Here is a 16,818-nt window from a genome sequence, read left to right as displayed (position 1 = left end):
ATTAATATATAAGTTATTTTTATGCCTAACAAATCTGTGTATCATTGAGACACAAAACCTGTTATCAGTCAGGTTTAGCTCATATGTAAACCTCTAATCAAGTAGTATTTTTTAAGCTTTTCTTGTTAAAAATCTCACAGATGAAAAAATATATATACCACTAAACTGCATAATTCTTTATGATAGGTCTTCAAATATGTGATGACTCATAGGAGACCCTCAAAAGCCTTTTTCTTTACTAATCACAATTTCAATCATTACTCATAAATTATTTCCCCCTTGACATTTAATTATTTTAGGTTAATCCATTATAGATACTTTCTACTCTCTCTACTTCTTTTTTAATGGAATGATCTCTATTTGGTTCAGTTTTTGTAAAGGGTCTTGTCGTCACTAAGACTGGTGTGAGATTAACAGTATCGGGGTTTTTTCTATATATAAAGTAGCCAAGCTTGTCAATTATCACAAGAAAAAGCCAAATAGGGAAGAAGGAAATTTTAGCAAAATAAAAGACCTCTGAAGTTTTTTTTTACAATGGTTCAACTACCAAAATTCAGGCAAATATTTCAAGATGTTCAAGCATTTTTGCCATTGGGATGGATAATAATGTCATCATTAATGACAATCCACCGAACTGAAAGATTTGATAATCACAAAAATCTGTGATTGACAAACTATAGCCTGTATGCCAAATTCAGCCTGCCATTTAATTTTCTAATTTGGTAATTTAAGTTTCATAAGGTTAAGTGCCATTTTATTTTTTTTTAATTTTTTTTCAAGAAACTGACAAACATTTCCAGAGAGCCTGTGACAGTTTGTATTGTGACCACAAGTATGTAAGAGTTTCTTTTTTTTTTTTTTTTTGGTCTTTTCTAGGACTGCACCTGTGGCATATGGAGGTTCCCAGGCTAGGGGTCTAATCGGAGCTGTAGCCCTGGCCTACACCACAGCCACAGCAATGCAGGATCCAAGCCACATCTGCAACCTACACCACAGCTCACAGCAACTCAGGATCCTTAACCCACTGAGCGAGGCCAGGGATCAAACCCACAACCTCATGGTTCCTGTTTGGATTTGTTAACCACTGAGCCATGATGGGAATACTGCCATTTTAAAATAATGAACACTCTTAATGATCTTCAGAACAAGATGAATTACAATCTTTGTCTTTATACCATTTTGAGGGTTGCACTTCTGAAAAAATAATGTATCTTAAACTATAAGAAAATGTTTTGTTGTGATATGTAATACAAAGTTGGACCTTAGGTTCAAATAATTATAAACAATATAATATTTGTATTATTACACTGCGAAATGTAGGGCTTCTGGTTTAGGATTGTGGGCACTCCTCTCCAATCTCTTAGGTATAATAACAAAGTAAAAAAAGCTATACAAACAAAAATAAAAAATACGGTATGAAATGATCAGTGGCTACGAATTTTCCACAGGTTTCTGGATAATGAAAAGGCATGGGAGAAAGAATGTCTGAGGAAATAGAAGAAAAATGTAACCTGGAAGAGTGGAGGAGGGGCTGCAAATAACAATGTAACTAGCTGTCCTGTTATACATTAGGAAGGTTCAAGACTTGAAAATTCTAGCCAACTTGGAGAAAAGGAAGGAAAAGTGAAATGGAAAACTTGACAATTAAAGGAATCAAAACCCCACTCACTAGCTTCCTTCCTGTGTGTATATTACCTAGAATTCAGCAACACACAAAATTTCATGCAAAAAAAAAAAAAAAAGGGGAAGGGACTTTACTAATGAGATGCATGATCCTCTAAGAAAAGCCCTCTATGATTTGAAGGACTGATGAGACTAGAATTGCGGCTGGGCTTCTGACGACCCTTCTAAGTGAAGCTTGCTTATTGACAAGCTCTGTCCAGATGTAGACCTTGAGTCTACTTCTCTTCAAAATTTTTACAGGCAATTAAGAATCAGCAAAAAGTTGAGGAAAGTTTGCAGTCTGAAAAAGAACAAGCAAATTAAAATAAACGAACAAAAAAACGATTCTAAGGGAGACAAATTCAGGCAGAGAAAATTTTAAGATAAATATCATAATCTTCAGAGAGACTTGAAAAGACATTGAATGTATAAGATGATGAGTCTATGAATAATGAAGTATCAGAGAAGAAGTATACTTAAAAATTGAAAATGGATGGGCTGAGGAGTCCCCACTGTGGCTCAGGTTAAGAACCTGACAGAGTCTCTATGAGGTTGTGGGTTCGATCCCTGGCCCCACTCGGTGGGTTAAGAATCCGGTATAGGTGGCAGATGTGGCTTGGATCTGGTGTTGCTGTGCCTGTGGTGTAGGCCAAAGCTGCTTCTCCAATTCGAACTCCAGCCTGGAAACTTCCATATGCCACAGGTGCAGCTGTAAAAAGGAACAAAAATGAAAAAAAATGGATGAATTTTTTTTTAACTCCAAGACAGACTTAGAGAGTGAACTGAACGAAAATATAAATGGAATACATATGAGAAAAGCTATGAAGAATCAATATAAAAAGTTTAATATACATGAAAAAAACAAAAGGACAGAATCAAAGATTAACCAAATCCAAAGGACATTATGGTTCTCAATAAAGGACCTACAGATGATCTAGCCTTATTCAAAAAATAAATAACTCTTAAAGGCAAAATATCAATTAAATAAACTACTTTTCAATACATTTTTGTGAAGTTTAGAAAAACTGAAATGGTTATCAACTTGGAATTCTATATCCCACAGAATTTTAGAAGTTGAGTGTTTGAGCAGAATAAAGTCATTTTTAGACATGTGAAGTCTCAGAAACATTTGTTTTTATGCAAAGTTTTTAGTAAGTTATTTGAGGATTTACTCTGATAAACTCTGCAGCAAGTCCCCAAAAAATGAAAATAGAACAGTCAGAAGAGAGTTCAGAAAAGGAAGTCTCCAGGAAGAGAAGAACAAACAAATAAACTATAAGCAGGAGGAAGGTACATACTAGAATAAGTGATATACAAGTTTGACAAAATTGAGTATATGATGAAAGTAAACATTTCAGAGAAATAAATAAAAAGAAAGGAAGGCAACTGGAAACTTCAACATGAAAAACAAAGAACTGCTCAAAAAGGACATATAATCACAGTTTCCTTGTTAGATATACAGTAAAAATTTGCATAGTCATAACAAGGTAAACACTGCTTACTGATCCTAAATTTTTAGAATCAACATATAGATAAATAATTGGGTATTCAATTTTGTTTGAGAACATCATTACATTTTCAGAACAGAATGCGAATGTTATTACCTTTAACATTGCTAATATAGAAGTATAGATGACAGAAATTGTGAAGGAGGAGGGTAGAGATGCAAGCCAAAGAAAAGAATAAGAATGCTAATACCTTCCTTTAGAAAGTGGAGCATCAAGAGATACAGTAAATAGCAATATTAATTAAAGGTATACACAGATACATATAAAAGGCAACCGATAGAGAAGTAAAGTACTGTATTTATATCAAAGGATAGGAGAAAAGATGAAAGAATATTATAAGTGTGCCGAATCCTCTCCTACTTGGCATCCAGTGGATGCCTCAAATGCCTCAATTTGATAAATCAAGAAACAGTGGTATATACATAGTATCGACAACATAGATTTTTAACATATACTTGGCATGGACTCCACTAGCAGTCTGGTGAAGCCTATGGAACTATTCTCAAAAAAATATTTTAAATGCATAAAATAAAATATATAGAATTGCAAAGGAAATCAATTATACCGAAATAACAAAAATACTACCCAAATATGTGGTATAATAATAGATATGCCTCTTTACTAATGCATTAAATAATTAGATATAATTTAGAAGGAGAGATAAGTGTAAACAATATTTCAAGACAGATTTTGCAACAACCTCATGTCATATGAAGATGCTTCTGAATTCTGTCACTGATAAAATAACAGTACTGCTAATACTACTGTGGATTGTCGCTTGTCCTAAATTTCACTTCGGATATAACTTTTTCCCCCTATCCAAGCACATGGACCTCATGAATTCCATTAACTCCAGGTTAAAAATCTCTGACTTAAAGGTATAGAGGAGAAATTTAAATAAAATAAAAATGTTTGCCTTTGGAAAATGCCACAGGGTTAATGGATATGGTAAGGTAAAAAACTGCTGCTATGTACTATTTGATTTAACTTTAATCACATGTATGCATTAATTTGATAACAACATTTAAAAGACTTTACCTAAAATTTAAAATATACGTATGTAACACAATATATATGTGCATATATGTACACAATAAATGATATATTAATATAAAATGCTGGGCCCTATATATCTCAAACTTGATCATTATCTAAAAATAAAAAATTCCTAAGCCCTTACTTACCTTGAAATCAATGGTACAGACAGTTCTCAGTGTTCCAATAACACAAGGAAATTATCAAAGGTCATTAAACATCTTGATATTAATAACAAAACAATTACATGAGATTATTTGACATGATCATAGATCCTTTTTAAAAACCCTAGGAAATCCCTATTCATCAGTAATTGTATTTATTCAATTGTAGGCAGGAAAATTCATCTGCAGAGGAAAGCAGACGTCATAGTCTTGGTCAAACGTGAAAAAGACCTCAAGTAAAATAGAATCTAATTGACCCATGTTATTTCTTAATCAAGGCATCTACAGTGTCAAGGAGAGAAACATAACAGGAAAATATACCAATACCAATGTAGGGTTATTATAAACAGGCATTTGGCAGATAACAGGGGAATGACTTTAAATTACACAAATGTGTTCCCATTAAATGTAGCAATAACTGAGATTATGCACATGAATGTTCTCTGTCAACTAAAGAGACAGGCATTGGGGAATATTGGAGAGTTCCAGTCCCAGTAATAAAGAGGTATTAATGATGTGTCTTTAGACATGCCTTTAACTTTTCCTCATGAAAAAAATAGGGGGGGGGATTATTCTGTAATAATGTTTGGTCACATATGATTCTAAAGATTTTCAATTTAATCTATGATTTAAATGTAAATTTGTATTTTCTTATTAGTATTAGACACTAAACAAGCATTTGGTTGCTTGACAGGAATATTCCTTAACTTCCTCTGGGTATAATCTTCAGTATAACAAATCAAAAATTCCTTAATCTTCATAGTGAAACAAATTTAAATAGAGGTTTCTCATTTTATAAAAAATTTTTGCATCATTAAAACTGTTCACCAGCAAGCACTGTAAGAAATCATTGAAAACTGAGAGGCATTATATTGGGCATGCTCTATACATAACTAGCTGATCTACACTTGAGGTTACATTTTACTTTTTATTTTTGAAAACTGAATGCAGATTCTTAAAAATATCTCTGAAGTTGGCAAGAATCACACTTTAACTGTAATTATGTAGAGCCATAATTTATAGAGTACCTCCATTTAATAGTCTACAGCTCTCTATCCTAATTTTACACTAAAATTGTAATAAGATCTTAGAGAATATTAAAAATAAATATACTTCCTTCAATTACAATGATTTCATTGAATTTAAAAGATCTATTAAATTTTTTTCATTTTAATGTATCACTAAAGATTGATATACATAGAAAAAATGCACAGTGTCTCTGCAAAAAGTCATAGTGTCTGGCTCGATATCTATAATAAGTGAATTCATCTGTGAAATCCTACAACTAAATCAAGAAATAAAACATTGCCAGCGCCCCAAAAGACCCTCCCCTTATACTCCTTTCTAATTACTAATATACCCAGAGTAACTACTTTTGCTTTAGAAGCCACACAAGTCAGCTTTGTCAGTTACTCTACTTCATACAAGTAGAATCATATAGTATATACAATTTTGTGTTTGGTTCATGCACTCAGCATTATGCTTGTGAAACTGATTTATAGTTGTGTGCAGCTGTAGATCATACCTTTTCACTACTGTATACTTTTCCCCATTGAGAATAAACAACAATTCATTAATGCATTCTGTATTTGTTGAACATTTCTGTAGCTTCTCAGTTTGGGATATTGTACAGTGCTGCTCTGAATATATGTATGCATATCTGTTGGATATATACTTAGAAGCGGAATTGGAATTACAGGTATTCATTCATAGGTTCAACTTTAGTAGATACTAAACATTTTCTTAAGTGGTTATGCCATTTACATTCTCACTAGCAGAGTATTAGAGCTCAGGTTTTTCCATATCCCTACCAACACTAAGCATTTTCTTTCTAAAAGGCCAATTACTTTTAATTCAGTAAATATTCATTGAATACTTATTAAAGTTAGCCACTTTAAATTGGTTACTTTTCTAAAGACCACAAGGGAAAAGATCCAGAGAGCAAAAATGCTTTAATTATACAAAATACCTTTCCAAACCATCATTTCTGAGCATTCAAGCCTCTACCACCTAGCTAACAAAAGCAACATGATTTTATTTGGAACAATAAAGCGAAGACACCACTAGAAACTATGACATGGCCCTCAGAAATAGAGGGCTAAACAACACTTATCTTAGGTAATATCATAAAGTCTACCAACCTACTAGTCAACTTAAGACTAAATAAAGAAATAATCTACTTAACTGAGAGCAAAAGAAAAACCATACACCTGTTCCTTTTCCTTATGGCGGAAGACTCAGATGGATTATCTAAGGCCCTCTTCTGACCTAAGAGCTATGTTTCATTTAGTCTTCAGTGTGGTTTTGTTCCCCTTTCCTTGAAAAACCTTTAAAAATCAGGACATGTTACATAGACATCAAGAATTCAGACTTTGCTGGAAAGAAGCAAGACTGGGTAACAATAAGCCCAGCACATGGAAAAAAATAACATCTCCTTTTGGTTGAGTCAAGTGATCTCTGAATTTCCAGGGTTCCCTTTATCTCTAATTACCTGTATCATGAGGAATGGGCCCAGAGCAAAAATGAGCTCCAAGTTATTAAAATCTAGGCCCAGTTCATTCTTTGCATTACCTTCCTCACCCTGGAGTTTAAATGCTTACAAAACAGACACTTAATATGGAGGCATCAACATTTTATAATGAGCTATTGAGGACTTAAAGAATTTTTTTTAATGGCTCTGGATTATATAAATTTTTAAACAACTGACAAAGACTACAGATCCATGAGAATTTTTAAAAATGGCTCCAGATTATATATAATTTTGTGATGACTGACAATGTCTAAAAATCCATAAATATATCACAACATAGGTATAGACCTGACTTACAGGCCAGCATAGTGGGACACTGGATTCTGAGTATCTTTCCTCAGACAGAAGTTCTTCCTATACTTTTAAGGAAGAAATATATTATAAAATTCTAAACTGCTCAACAGTGGTGTCAGAAATATCTGTATAAGATCAAAGCCTGGTTCATTAAGAATGGGAAGGTTATGATTCAAGACAAACTGCCATCACAGATTAAAGCATATTATCACCCCAAGCATAGTATTCCCTTCGCAGAATGTTATGCATTCCTTTGATATTTTGTCCACAAGACAAAAATGAACAACAGATCATAATATTACAAGGTAATCTATATTCTCCAAATACACCAGAGTAGGACAAAGAGGATACTCGGCTATTCAGTAAAATGGATGTAGCTCTACTGGATATTTAGTTTACATTATAAGGCATAATAACCCCCGGAAAAGCTCAATGAGGTAATAAACTTATTATATTTTTGTCTTGCTGCTATTTTATTTCTATTTCTTTCCTGAAAAATATAAAAAGGAAAGTTTCTTAAAAGCAATTTCTATAAGTGAATTTGAGGTCAGTAGAACATAACTATACAGAAAATGTTTGAAGGACACAATGTGATGTTAACTTGAAGTAATGTGATGTTTACTTAAGGAGCTGAGAAACTGCTGCTGGGCTGCTGTGAAGCCATTAGTGGCAAGTTCAATGTCAACCAAGGTGAGAGGTTAGGCATAAAGCTTACCAACAAAAGCAAAGATCTGACCATCAAGTTTTCATTAAAATCATTACAGAAAGAGAATAGTGCCATCATGGCCAGGGCGCCCACTGACTATGAACCCCATCTGGCCTCATCCAGGTGTATATCCAACTGCTTCCTACATGCATCATCTTTAAAGCAATTTCCTTAGTGCCCACTTTTTCTAATCTGCTAGCATCTTGATGGATGTTTCTTTAGTTTGTTGAAAAGTACCTGCATGGAAAAGATTCTATCCAATATGGTTAAAAAAAAAAATCAAGAGGTAACTAATTCAAAATAGCAGATAATACCACAAAGTATTGCTATATCTCAGAAACATAGAAAAACACTTTCTTTCCTTTTTAAACTCCCTAAATTACACTGAATACGCATGTATATTTAACTGGCAACATAAAAAGTCCTTCTCTCAGTCATTTATAGGCAAGTTTTCATTGAAAAGCAACTTCAGCTTGTGACTTCCCCAAACCCTTTCCCTTCATTTAAGCTTCCTTGAATAAGCAAGGCCATTTTTCATTGCCCAACCATCATGGGATTGAAATTCAAATAACTGCGTAATTTAACTAAGAACATTATAAGGACATTGTATATGTTGCAGTAAGTCACAGAGCGTATCTCAAAAGCAATGCAAATTATAATAAGATATACACCTTTCTTTTTATGCCTTGTACCAACCTTCAGATTCAGTTGAGAGTTGACGATAAATCCTTTTGGCATAAATATCAGGCATATTCCAAAACAAGAAAAAGTCACAATTGTGTGTACCAACATAAACTGCATCTCATCACTAACATGTGCAGTATGAAGATGTCCTTTCTAAAATATCCTCACCCCACTGAGGGCCAGGGTTGAGCAACTGATCCTCCCAACTGGATAAGCGACCCTGTGCCCTCTCATTCTCACTGTGTCTTTCCAGAAGGTACAGGCTAATTTCAAGGGTCTCACTTCTCTGTAAGAACAGTGCTACCCTTCTGGTGACAAAAAGCTGATAAACAATTACCTTGATTTTTTAAAGTGCATTCAAATGGATGGTAAAATACTCAAGTAAAGCTTCATTTTATAAAGAAATCTAGAACATTAATACACTCACGTTAAATACTGTCCACTATTTTTCTTTTCTTTAACTAAAACAAAAGTATCTCTCTCTCCTCCTTTGATCCCTCCTGTGGTCCTGATCCACTTTGGGCCTGTATTTCTTCTCCCAGATAATAATCTCTCAAAAAGTGTCTGCTCAGCATCAAACCGTTCTCATGAGCTAATGCAGATATTAAAGTAAGGTACAAAAATTTTGTTCTGTACCTCCTACACAGGAATTGCCTGGAAACCGGAATCACACAATGCAGATGACAGGTCTGTCCTAACAACAGCCCTAGGACATTTGGAGTATGGCTTTTTCTGACAAAATTGTTAGCTGATAAATTCACAGAAGACGGTAAAATTCAAACTCCTGGGACACTTTGAAGGAATTACTCCCTCAAAAAGAACAATCTGAAAGTTCAGGCCTCACAGAAAACAGCCTACCTTGAGAATGTGCAGTTCCGTCAGGCAAATGTTCTTGCATAAATCACTTGTGGAATATTATGAAACATTACCCAAAAAAAGAAAGAAAAGAAAGGAGATGCATTTTGAACGGATCTCCAGGACTACATCATGATACAAATTTGGTCAAAGGTTTTTACTTGGAAAAGAAGAATTAGTGTCCAGTGAGCTCCATTCACTACTGGTCTCCACTGGAGACTAATGGACTAATTAGAATAAAACATTTCTCAAAGATAGCCACTATCCTTTCTAAATCTAAAAGGGGTTATTCAGCCTTTATTATAATTTAGTCATTCAGCATATAAGAAATGAAGAGTAACCATAAATACATGATGGTAGTATTTGTGACACATATTCAGATACACTGACTGCTAAGTGTAAAACAGATTCCTTTCTAAATAATGGAATGACATCATAGACTTCCTCAAACTCTATGCACAAAGAGAATCTCTGTGAAAGTTAAGATGAGAGACATTTTCTGATGATTATAAATATAGCTAAGTTTTCTAAAAGACAATAATGAATTACATTCAAATGAGACTGACTTTTAATCCTGGGTCAAAAATATATTAAAACCCATGTTTTTAATGCAAACACAATTCCCCATTGTAAAATTTCTTTTTATGGATTTATTATATAGGTCAAAGATTCCCAAAGGAGGAATCTCAGAGCAATAGCAGGAGGGATGTAAAGATAACATGCTTCAGGTCTAATCTTAAAAGGCTTCTCAGGGATGACTTCCTTGAAGCTCAGCAAACTAGTTTTATAGTTATGTGCTTGTATTAACTAGCATATGACTGGTATATATCACAAATGGCTTTAACATGAGATTGCCCATTACAAGTCAATATCCTATTTTTAAATGCAGACCAAATATACTAAATTTAATCTGGTTATTGAGTTTAGCTCATGACCATATATATATACATGCCATCAAATCATGGCCAGGACACCAAAATTTCTGTATTCCCAGATTCACCTATAAGCAACTTAAAAGCACAGATTGACAAAGTTCCTAAGCTTCTCCTCCATACTTTTGCCATCATTCCTGCCACCACACTGTAGAAATAAAATCAGAGACCCTACACGCTTATACAACAGCCTTAGCAAGACAATGAGACAACAAACCACCACTCCCTTTTGAATGAATTAGAAACAGGCCCACTACCAGACTCTAATTTGGGAAGCTTGAACCCCAAACCAAACACAGAAAAGTGAGTGCATTACAATAATCCAATCCAGTTTGGTCTAATTTTTCTATCAGTTGTTCCCTGTAGCCCTGAAATTAGACTTTAGTCCCCACAGCAGACACCTAACACGATCTCCTGTGATTAGGCGATACTTTATCGTGGATAATTTTTACTCTTTGAATCTATTTTTTTCCCTTCTGTAAGTATTCAGCCAGCCTTGGTTAAATTCTCTGGAGGACTGTTTTTCATTTTTCTTGTCCCTCATCTTGACCAAACTTCCTTTCTCTTTCTAGCAGTGTTTGCCATTGTTTGTTTGGGTTTGGTTGTTTGTTTGCTTTTCTATTTTTATTATCAGAGAGAAGAATATTTTTGATTTTCAGATGAGTGGATTTTTAAATGAGATTACTAAATTCATTCTGTTTGATATTTGACAAATATTTCCTGAGCAAATATTCTGTGCCAGCCACTGTGCTAAATAAATACTAACAGTGCACTGTCAAAAAAACAGGAATTGACCTTTATTCTTTCCTCATGCAGCTGTCAATGTAGTAGGGGAGACAGGCAGTAAATAAGTAAACATAATGACATAAAGTTCTATAATTGTAAGCTTACGAAAAACAAATGTGGTGAAAAGCCAGAAAAAAAAAAGGGGCAGGGTAAAATTTAGATTAAGTAGCAAGGAAGACCTCTCTCAACTTGATATTTTGGTCGTGTCCTGAAGGATAAGAAAAAGCTTGACATGGTGGGTGGATGTGGGGAAGGGGACAGTTCTACACAGCAGGAATAGCATATGCAAAGGCCCTATTTGGGGACAGTTTTTGACATATTCCCCCAAATGAATGATAGTATGATTTCAACTTCATAAATGAGAGAGTAATGGCTCAAACTGAAGTTACGGATGTAAGCAGAAGCCATATCCTGCAAAACCTATTGGTCAGGGCCAAGAATTTGGATTGAATTCCAGTTATGATGAGAAGCCATTGGAGGATGTTAAACAAGAGGCTATCATGATATGATTTATATTTTGTGACCTGATTATATTTCAAAGAGATTGTTCGGGCTGTGTGACAAAAATATTTGTGAGAGAAGGGTGAAAGGGTAAGCAGATTGACCACGGAGAAACTATTGCTTAAGTTCAGAAGAAAAATGGTAGAACAGGGAGGTGGCAATGGAGAAAAGAATAGAAGTGGAGAGCTCAAGACAGAATTTGCAAATAGAAAAACTGGGATTTTTCTGACAGCTTTTAAACATAATGATACATATTTGCCAGAATATCTGACTATAAGCAATAATACAGGTATGCAGTCATGACTTCACTTTCATTGTGATAATAACAGGTATCATCAGTTGGATGATACCAATTTAAAGCAAAGAATAATTAGAGAAAATATTTAAATTCATCCATAATGAAGTTTTTTTCAAGGAATATTAAACACCTTTTCAGTTGAATAATCCCCTTATAGTTATAAACAACATATTAAGGGTTTTTGTCTTTGTTAAAAACAAGTTCAGCACCATAGAAATATTATTTTTTCCATGGCTAATATATCGTTCGCTAATTTTTTTTTTTTGGCTGCGCCCACAGCTTGCAAAAGTTTCCCAGGCCAGGGATCAAACCCCGCCACAGCAGTGACCTGAGCCACCTAAGTGACAACACCAGATCCTTAACCAGTAGGCCACTGGGGAACTCCAAAAAAGGGATGTTGTGGACTACATTAGGTGCACATTTCACCGGCCCAGCATGCTATCCCATTACTCATCTGATAAAAGCACCCCTTTTTCTTTGGCAGTATTCCTCCCCCATACTTGTAGCTTAGGTATGTACTTGGCCCATGCTTGACTCTGTACCTGATCTCCATGCCCCCCACACACAAATAGTAATAATAATAATTGTACAGGGATGGGTATGTACCTAAATCAGGCCTTCTCTGAGGTTTTCTGAATTACACATAGAGGGTGGCTCTCTCTTCCAAATGGAGAATTGGAGCTGTCAGTATGGAGGACACTTCAGTTCAGCCTGAGCCCTAGTAGTAAATCAGAGCAGAGTCAATTAGAAGATAACGGAAAAGAGAGGTTCTAAAATCCAACTAGTTCAAATCAGACTGAGTTGAGTTTATTTTACTACAACTGAGAGACTCTTAACATAAAGGGAAATATATTTCATAAAGAGAACCCAAAAGATATGGGGTAAAAAGTCCTAAAGGTTAAAGTTTCAAAAAACTGAAAAGCTAACCTTAGATCTTTGGGATTTTGCCAATTTGCTTTATTTTGAAGGGTAGAATTTTATATATTTATTTTATGTAACTCTAATATGCCCATGGTTCGAACAAAAATTCAAACAAAATGGATATATGTTTGCCTGTGAGTACGCGTGTGTGTGTGTATGAATTTAAGATTGCCTATGTATAGCACGCATCTGGAAGGACATTCAAGAATCTGTTAACAGTGCTTGCCTCTGGGAGAGGCAAGAAAACAAAGGGATAGAAGTGGGAGAAAGTAACATGGGTTATGTTAGGAATATAACCAAAGAGACGAGAAAGCAGATCTGAAACAGCTTATTTGAAAGCAGTGGTATGGAAATATGTACAGCAGATACATTCAGATGTTTCAATAAAATGATTACATTAGGTTATTACTGAAGAAAACTATGAGTCTAGGGTGAATAATGTGTGTGATCACATTATTCTGACGTAAGTATGTCTTCTGAACGTCTATTTTGCTCCAATCAGTAAGATACATATTAGGAGAGAACATGAAAAGCTAAGGACAATCTGCTTATCTGAGTAAGAGAGAGGGCAGATGGTAAAAAGAAAAAAAAAAACAACCATGTTCTATAAGAATCTCATATAAGTCTGAATCAGCTCCAATCTGCTGGACTTTGGAATTGAAAAATGTTTAACCTATTCATATGTGGCTATTTCATTTCAATTATTGAAGTTTAGTTAAGGATGGTCTATTAGGAAAGGCAGCAAAAGAAAGAAACATATATTTTCCTATACTAATGACTATGGACAAGGAGGAGGCAGAGAAGAGAAAAAGAAAAAGTGAGCCCAACACACTCCCCAGATCCTTCAAGGGAACAGAAAGGAGGCAGAGGTTGCAGTTATGTTAGGAATTCACAGCAACGCTGAACAACTATGGTTTCCTCCTCACCCTTTGCTGGCCCTTTCCATGTAGACATTTCTCTTCTTCCTCCACACATTCTCTGCATGGGCAAATCTGCCCAACTCTTGGCCTTCTTCAACAAGCACCTCTACCTCAAACACAACCAAGTTATATGCATGAGTGTGTGTGTGTGTGTGTGTGTGTGTGTGTGTGTGTACACGTATCCAATTCTCATTTCTAGCCTAAGCCCTAGCTCCATGTTTTTACCTAGAGCACCCTCTCTCGGTGACCTAAGCCACTAAAGTCTAACGCATTTGCAAGTGACTCTATTCTCCAGTCCTCAAACCTATACGTTTTTCTGATTCCCAAAGCATCGCCATGCATCGAACTATCCAAACTAGAAATCTCTGAATTATCTTCAAAGATCCATAGTTCAAGATTCAACTCCCATAGGTTCCACTGTGGCTCAGGGGTAACAAATCTGACTAGTATTCATTGAAGATTCAGGTTCAATTCCTGGCCCCGCTTGGTGGGTTAAGGATATGGCATTGCCATGCCATCTGTGTAGGCCACAGACGAGGCTCAGATCCCACATTTCTGTGGCTGTGGCTGTGGCTGTAGGCTAGCAGCTGCAGCTCTGATTGGACCCGTAGCCTGGGAAGTTCCATATTCTGCTGGTGTGTCCTTAAAAAAAAAAAAAAAAAGATTCAACTCCAAAGATACTTCCTCTGAAATGTTAACCAATCTCTTCAGAGCTATAAACTTTTCTGAGTATATCTGTAGTTTTTAAAATGTCTTTATTTTATATATAGCATTTATAACACTGTATTGCCTAGTTTTCTTTGTGTGACGTTCTTCGACATTAGACTGGCAGTTTCCAGAGGGCCAGAGATACAGTTACTGCATTTTTCAACACCCAGAATCTAGTACTGTATCTATTGCATAGGTAAAAGCTCAATTATTGTTCACTGAATTCATTTGATTCCACTTCATTTTATATTAAAATGCATTATTAAACTACCATTTTAACCATGTAGCATTAACTTTACATATATTTATAATTTCACTGTGAGAATATGCAGAAGATGAAAATGTACAACAGAAGTATCAGGTGGATGATTTTAGATCTGCAGCTGCCATTATTTATACTTTAAGAATTATGAACTATGTGAGTAATGGCATACAGTATAATTCATGTGATTGCCATGTGTAGGATATGTGAGAAAAAAAGAGGGAGACAGAGGGGTACACATCTGTGTTATTAAAACCGCGTGTATGTTTAAAACTATTTTCAGACTTCACAGGATCACTGGGTACAAACCCACGACCTCCACATTTTGTCTACACTGAACTAGATTCTCTGCATTTTTTCTTCACTTTTTTCCCTGCTTCTGTCAGAGGCTAATTCAGACTCACTCAAGTCCTAAAGGACTCAGGGAGCATGACCACATCTTTGTTATCATCTTGTTAATAATTGAAGAGAGACTGTTTACCCTACCATTCTGTCAAGTTCCCATTCCTGGCTCTCTTCAACACCCAACACAAAGTAAAAATTTACTTAGTTAAATTCAGTAACATTCAATAAACATGTATTGACTACACATGCACCAAAGCCTTCTGCTATGGGCCGGGATAGCAGAATGATAGATTCAGGCAACACCCATTCTCAAGAAGCTTTCAATTAAGCAAACGAAAAAGTTCACAATAAAAATGTTTAAACTCTCTAATCTTATCACACATACCTAGTGTGCAATCCAATAAGTAAATCCTTTAGCCACAGAGCAAGTTTTCCAATAGGATGATACTTTTTCAAGGCTTAATGCCTTTGACAAAAACAAAAACGATGATTTTTCTTACTAATACTTTAGAGAAATAATTATACTTGTGATTTTTTTTTTTTTCAAAACTGTGCCTTTCATGTCCTGTTCGGGAAGTTAGTACCAAAATAAATGTCCATCAGTGCTCATGGGAACGGAAAAACAAGGAAAAGACAAAGAGGGTTCTTGCAGTTGAGTTACTCAGGAATACCTACATACTTGGGCTGGAATTTTAAGAAGCAGCCCTAGGAAGCCAAATGAATACAGAAATAATTTTCCTTTTTTTTCCTAAGTATTGTGAAATGATCACCACAATAAGTTTAGTTAACATCCATTACCACAGTTACCATTTTTTTCTTGCGATATGAACTTTTTAGGTTACTGTCTTAGCAACTCTTAAATATGCAATACATTAACTACAGTCTACAGTTATACAAAATTATATGGAAGGTTATATAAGAAAGTTTGCTTAAAGAGAGCATTGTAAATGCCCTCACACATTAAGACTTACTCTAAATGTTTTAACTCTAGTTTAACAATCAAACACAAGCACAAAACCAACCACAGCAATACAATCACAGCAGAATGATGAAGGGAAAGTTACAGAATGCATACACTAAATTTTTAATCCTAACATTAAAAAAAAAATAGATAAGATCTTTAAAAGTGAGGACAAGAAGAAAGGAAAGACTAGGCTGTTGGCATTGCACACGCACACAGTCCTGTACTTCCCGGAAATACAGTCAGTGCCTAAAAAGAGTGCCCACAGGATAAGTCCCAGAGACCAGAAGCCCCGCAGGTGAAAAATAAAATCAACCAGGCTCAGAGTCCTGGAAGCCAAGATGCGACTCTATAAATGTTCATATTTCTGTAATATTCCCAATACCGCAATCAAAAATAAAAACAGAAAACCCCGTTAGGCATACTGGCTTCCTGCTCTGCTTTGAGAAGAAGGAAAATCACAGGCAGAAATGCAGAAAGTTAGTGATGAGATTCTGGGTCTTGCTACTGTGAGCAAGTAGATCACTCAGGACACGACACTCCCTGGAGAAAGAGTCACACGCACAGCTTTAAAAAGTCAGGAAGAAAAGTCCAGAGTAGTTTCCTTCCATCCAGGGTCATCATCTTATGAACTATGTGACTGGCCCGGGCACCTCACCTAGACATCAAAAGTCACCTGGAACATCCTCTACATATAGGAAAGATAAAGAAGAGAGGACTCTGGTGTGAAATCAAGGGGAGGGGGG

At 35.3% G+C, this 16,818-nt stretch overlaps 1 protein-coding gene across 12 annotated transcripts in view; it reads right to left on the bottom strand.

Annotated features, from left to right (window-relative positions):
• SOX5 (SRY-box transcription factor 5) overlaps window positions 1-16,818 on the bottom strand; it is a 999,607-nt gene that overhangs the window by 557,504 nt on the left and 425,285 nt on the right. For 9 of the 12 annotated variants that reach the window (XM_047787389.1, XM_047787393.1, XM_047787388.1 and 6 more), the window contains one exon: window positions 12,562-12,673. The exons of the other annotated variants lie outside the window; for them this stretch is intronic. The gene's annotated coding sequence lies outside the window, so the exon portion shown is untranslated. The remainder of the gene's footprint in view (window positions 1-12,561; window positions 12,674-16,818) is intronic. 12 annotated transcript variants of the gene reach the window in all.

This window comes from Phacochoerus africanus, chromosome 7, assembly GCF_016906955.1.
Source record: "Phacochoerus africanus isolate WHEZ1 chromosome 7, ROS_Pafr_v1, whole genome shotgun sequence".
Taxonomy (NCBI): domain Eukaryota; kingdom Metazoa; phylum Chordata; class Mammalia; order Artiodactyla; family Suidae; genus Phacochoerus; species Phacochoerus africanus.
This window is presented reverse-complemented; position numbering and strand designations above follow the sequence as displayed.